The sequence below is a fragment of the Trachemys scripta genome, chromosome 7 (assembly GCF_013100865.1).
Source record: "Trachemys scripta elegans isolate TJP31775 chromosome 7, CAS_Tse_1.0, whole genome shotgun sequence".
Classification (NCBI taxonomy): domain Eukaryota; kingdom Metazoa; phylum Chordata; order Testudines; family Emydidae; genus Trachemys; species Trachemys scripta.
The window spans coordinates 93,761,618-93,767,779 of NC_048304.1; positions in this window are offsets into that span (position 1 = coordinate 93,761,618).

Consider the following 6,162-nt stretch of genomic DNA (forward strand, 5'->3'; position numbering starts at 1 on the left):
GCCAACCCCCGCCCCTCCTCCGAGCGCCAGCCCCTGCCCCCAAGCGCCGCACCACGCCAGCCTCCGCCCAATAAATAAATTTAATAAAAACCTTAATGCCGCCCCGGCCCAAGGTGCCACCCCAAGCACGTGCTTGGTCGGCTGGTGCCTGGAGCCGGCCCTGGTGGTAATTAGAGAATTTAGGCAAAGATAGGAGCCCCTCCCCCCACCACACACACGCGCACACACACACACACACACACACACACCTGCATAGGCAGAGAACATTTTCCAGTTGCAATTAGTGTAATGAAGAAATGTGATTCTAGCCAACAGAAATTACTTTTCTTGCGTTAATATAACATGTGGCAAAGTCACCACTGCCAGCTAGCTGAAAAAGTCAAAGCTTGCCATTATGAGTCCATCAGAGAGATGCATTTCACAACTGTGAAGTTAGAAAACAAATTCAGTGCCAATTTACACCTTACGCCAGCCTCCTGGGATTGACTAGGATGTAAGCATTGAATTGGAGTGGACTCTCTCCTGCAAATTGTGACTTTAGTGCAAGAGGAAACCCAAAACAACTTTCACAGCATTTTAACCAATTTAGCTGGATGGGATGTGAGTCTGATGCTGTTGGAAGGATTTTTTTTTTTTTTTTTTTTTTACTCAGACCAGTCGTTCCTAGAAGCAGATAGAATAAGACTAGCCCATATATCCCAACTCAGTCGTTGGATCATTGCCAGACCTGAACTTACTTCAAGCCTGTGTTTGATTATCTGAAATATTCTGAGAATTTTTGGTACCTCCTGCATCCAGCCATACCAGAGTCACAAGTGCAGAAATACCATGAGAGAGAGGCTATTGTCATGTTATTCCTGCCTGGAAACAGGAGTGGAATGGTGGAAATGCCATGAGAATATCAGGTCTTCTTTTATTTCAAGTTGTCCCCAGAAATTGATTGGTGGGAGCAGTCCTCTGTGAATTGGAGGAGGGAATCTATTGAAGAACACAGGGAGAAAGGCTGGCTCCCCATCTCTGGAAGAAGAGAAGGGTTAGACCTAGCACAGAGATGTTTCCAGTGGCATATTTGACTCTGCTCTGTTTTTCTCTGTTTATTTACTTTTTTCTAACCTAGTACCATGATAGCTGGGTACAGAATTACAAATCAGACATGCCATTTGCAGAATAAAAACTAAAAACAGAAACAACAACAGGAAAACAATCAATAGAATGAACATGTCTGGAATCATGCCCTGAAAGTTAATAGATTTGACTTCTGATGGGCTGCCAAAGGGAGCTAATTACAAAAACAGAAGCCTCATCTATAATGATCTGCAACCAGATATGGTGACTTATAGATAGTGCAGACATTGCCTCTGGCTACTCCTCTGAATGTTTCCTCTTTACAAAAAAAGAGCACTTCCATCTTTGCCAGTGCACAGTGAGTCAGTCTATTTTCACTGCTGCATTTTGTTGGTCGAGTTGACACTTTTGCTCTAAACAGAAAGGATTTGGGTTTGTGCCTTTCCAGAGTGTGTGGGAGAGAGTTTGGTTTTTGTGGTTGTGTTTTTTGCATGAGGTTTTAGGTTTAAGGAGTAGCCCTTTACTTAGGGCAAGAGTATTGGCAAGGGCTTTTTTGAGAATAAAATGGAGAGAGAAGTATGTTATTTATATAAACAGCTACTTGAGGATTTATATAAACATCTACTTGAGGCTACAATGGTTTTTCTAAAAGAAGAAGAATGCTTAGCCTAGATAAAGGCAACCACTGATATTATATTCCGCTGTGATTACCAAAATGTTATTTTTTCTAGACTTTTTAGCTAAAACCAACTTCAGCCTCAGTCAGTTCCTTCAGTCATCAACCAACTGTAGACCAGACAAATAAATGAATTCATGCAGCAGAGACTTCATCCTAGAACACAGACTGTAGTGGCCCACTTTACTGTCTCTTAGCAGGGATAAGTACTGTGGGTCTTTAGGAACAACTAGCAGCTGCAGTATTTCCAGTAAAAAGGGATTATTCCATGGAACAGTCTATTCTGCATTCAGGATTGGCCTGTGAAATACCCTAAGTAATCCCTTCATGCTCCTGACCTGCTCCAAGCTCATTAGTAGAAAGTAAGGGGTATGCTGACTGTTCTTTAATGGGCCAAATGGCTGTGCAGTCATCCTAGAAACCTAGTCACCATATGTTGTGTAGAACAATCATTTGACAAATGCCAGCCAGTCCCTATTCTTCTCTTCCCTTCCATGCTTAGGACCATGACTTTAATGAACTACTGCTGCTGCTGAGGCAGGGGGGGAGTCCAAAGAGATTATAGCATCTGTTGTATGTAATTATGTGTTCAGAGATGCAGTCAAGTTCTTTGGCACTTTGCTAGATGTCCAGGAGGTTTGACAGAAGATACTGTAGTTGAAAAGAGCTGCCTGGTGTGCCATTGGACTGTTCCTTTGATCAGCTTGCCGGCACTTAGCACCTGCAAACAATTGCACTCCAGTCCCATTGGTTGACACAGGAGGAGTTGATGGCAAGAAGCCAGGCAAGACCATGATTTGATGAGCTTCCCCCACAGAAAGTTTAAGCTCCTATCCCCCTCAGTAAAGCTGGTCTCAGGCCCACCCCAAGCCCATCTTCCATCAGTCACAGCAGCAGGTGCTCCTGGGCACTCTCTGGAGGCACAGAATGCAAAGCTATCAGACTCTTACTCCTGTGCTGAGTTCTTCCATGGTGCCTAGGAATTACTCCTTTGTTTGAGCCAATGTATAAAAAAGGGCAGACTGGCCCAAGGTGACTGGGGTGTCAATCACATCCTGGCTGCTGGGGGGAAATGGCTTGTAAGATCCCCTTTTTATAAATGAGACAAGCATTGTACTGGATAGAGTGGCTGTCAGTCAGCAGTTCAGCCAATAGAAAACATCCCTTCCATTCAAACTATATTTGAAGCTCCCTCCTTACTGGGCTGCTGGCAGTCAGTATAGAAGAAAGACTCAAGCTCTAGCCTCCTGCTTGAAGCTGGCATGGGGCCTCCAGCAGCTGTTACTCCAGTGAGTAAACCCTGTGCCTGGAATCCTCACTGTCCCCTCACCAAGTTTTTCTCTTAATCGTCCATGAGTGTCCTCATCACACTCTCTCTTCCCATGTAAGCTTGTCTTCTCTTGGCCAGCAACTCCTCCTTCCCATCCCATCTCTGCCTCCTCTCTCCTAGGAGATCATTCCTCTGTACTGTGTTTCGTTGTTGCATTGCCAGCTTTCCTGAAGACAGAAGACTGGGGGAGCTGAACGTGATGAGGCCCAGCAACATATTCTCCCATCCTGTTTAGAAGACTATTCCAGGTAAGAGAAGGAGGAGCCTGATAGAAGGGAGAAAGCCTAGGCATGGGGAAATGTAGGGGGCACACTACCATCTTCATCCCCTCCCTACCTGGAGCAATGGATAAGAGCCAGGGGTCTTTGTTTGGCATGTACTGGGGTAACTGGTGCACTCTATATAGATAGACACTTGTTTTCCCACAGGGGATCCTTGAGCAAAGAGTGGAGTGGGATCCCCTTCTTTCCCTCTCCACTGCTGGGAGGAAACTAGGGGAAGGACTGCTTGGTGCCAGAGGATCACCTTTTTTCACAAACAGTTCAGAGGAGGGCTGCTAACCTAGGAGATCTTCTTCCCCATTAGCCCCTGCCTACTTGAAGATCAGAAGAAGGATGACTGTATTCAGAGGATATTAATCTTTGTAGTAATATGTCCAGATAGAGCTACTATAAGATGGGTGCATTAACTGTTTGGAAAACTGTTGCCAGAGAGTAAGTTATGAATAGTTCACTGTCACGCTGGAAGGGCATATCAAGTGGGGATATACAAATGCAAAGTACTACATTTAGGAAGGAACAATCAGTTGCACACATACAAAATGGGAAATGACTGTCTAGGAAGGAGCACTGCAGAATGGGATCCGGGGATCATAATGGATCACAAGCTAAAAATGAGTCAACAGTGTAACACTTGCAAAAAAAGCAAACATCATTCTGGGCTGTATTAGCAGGAGTGTTGTAAGCAAGACAAGAGAAGTAATTCTTCTGCTTTACTCCACGCTGATTAGGTCTCAACTGGAGTATCGTATCCAGTTCTGGGTGCCACATTTCAGGAAAGATGTGGACAAATTGGAGCAAGTCCAGAGCAGAGCAACAAAAATATTAAAGGTCTGGAAAACATAGAAAATCTATGAGGGAAGATTGAAAACATTGGGTTTGTTTAGTCTGGAGAAGAGAAGACTGAGAGGAGACATGATAATGGTTTTCAAGTACATAAAAGGTAGTTACAAGGAAGAGGGAGAAAAATTGTTCTCCTTACCCTGAGAGGATAGGACAAGAAGCAATGAGCTTAAATTGCAGCAAGTATAAGTTGAACATTATGAAAAACTGCTTACCTGTCAGGGTGGTTAAGCACTGGAATAAATTGCCTAGGGAGGTTGTGGAATATCCATCATTGGAGATTTTTAAGAGCAAGTTATACAAACACCTATCAGGGACAGTCTAGATAATACCTAGTCCTGCCATGAGTGCAGGGGACTGGACTAGATGACTTCTCAAGGTCTCTTCCAGTCCTCTGATTCTATGATTCTATTTGGGGGTCTGAATGTCATCTGAACAATATGATTCCTTAATCTGAGCATCAGTCTATTCTCCAGCTCTAGGTCTCAGATTCTTAAACTGCACCAGCATGTGCTCTTAGCTATTCTTTTTCACGCTGTGCTGACTATGACCATAGGCTTCAACTTCCACTGTTTCTGATGGGTGCTCGACCCCACCCCCGCCCCTATTCCACCCCCTTTCCCCAAGTCCTTGCCCCTGCTCCACCTCCTTCCCTGAGCACGCCACGTTCCTGCTCCTCCCCCCCTCCCTCCTGGAAAGTCCGAAGTGCTGGGAGGTAGGCAGAGGAACGGGGACGCAGCGCACCTGAGGGAGGAGGAGGTGAGGAGGGGGTGGGGACAAGGAGAGCTTGGTTGCCAGTGGGTGCAGAGCATTTTTCCCCATGGGTGCTCCAGCCCCGGAAAACCCATGGAGTTGGCGCCTATGACTATGCCTTTGTGTTGTATAATTATGGCATATACTGTTTTGCAATGTGATGTTGCTGGGGTTTTCAATGGAAATTTTAAATAAATAAAAACATGGGCAAAGGAACAGCTTTGTTGCTAGGAGGAAGGTCAAAGAGACCTCTGTTTGTAACACAACGTTCCTGATCCAAATCAGCCACTCTCTTCCGCATATGGTGTTTAGCCCTACATCATAGAATAGAATTTATAAAAATGTAATTGTACTCTGTAGCTGAGGTTAAAACTAATCAGCAAAGGGTCTCCTTTAGAATAAAATGACAACCCCCGGATAAACTCAGGCAATGAGGTAGCTCAAATAAACATATTCATCAGTCATGAGCGCCAATGACTGACAAACAGTTAAGAGACTGATGTACTAAGGAACATTGTGGGATCTCTGTTATGGTATAAGTGGTCTCAATACTTTTTGTGCTAGTTTTATGAGAGTTACTTTGAAATAAGATGACCAATAGTCTCAAGTCTGAACACAGCAAAAGAGTTGAGCTATATTTTTACTTTTGAAATTGGGGGACAGAATGAGAGACTATTTTCGCTATGAAAACCAATCACCTGGGGGCATGTCTTTCACCTGAGATATATCGCATGCTCAGTTGACAGACACATGGAGTGGAATCCACAAATCTACTTAGGGTACGTCTACCCTACAAAAAAAACCAAACAAACAAACAAACAAAAAAAAAAATGAACACCGAAACAACCCAGCAGTGAGTCTCAGAGCCTAGGTCAACTGACTTGAGCTCGTGGGGCTCACACTACAGGCCTAAAAATAACAGTACAGACATTCCTGCTTGAGCCAGAGCCTGAGTGAGGTGGGTGCATAAGCACCAACTTTCTCCGGTGCCCCTCTGCCCCCACCCCGACTCCACCCCATCCCTGCCCCCATTCCAAACCCATCCCCAAAGTCCCCACCCTAGCTCTGCCCCCTCTCTGCCCCTATTGGATCCCTTCCACAAATCCCCACCCCAGCCCTGCCTCTTCCCCCAGCATACCACGTTCCCCCTCCCTCACTGCCCCATGAATCATCTGTTTCGTGGCGCAAACGCTGGGAGGAAGGGGGGAGAAGCAGGA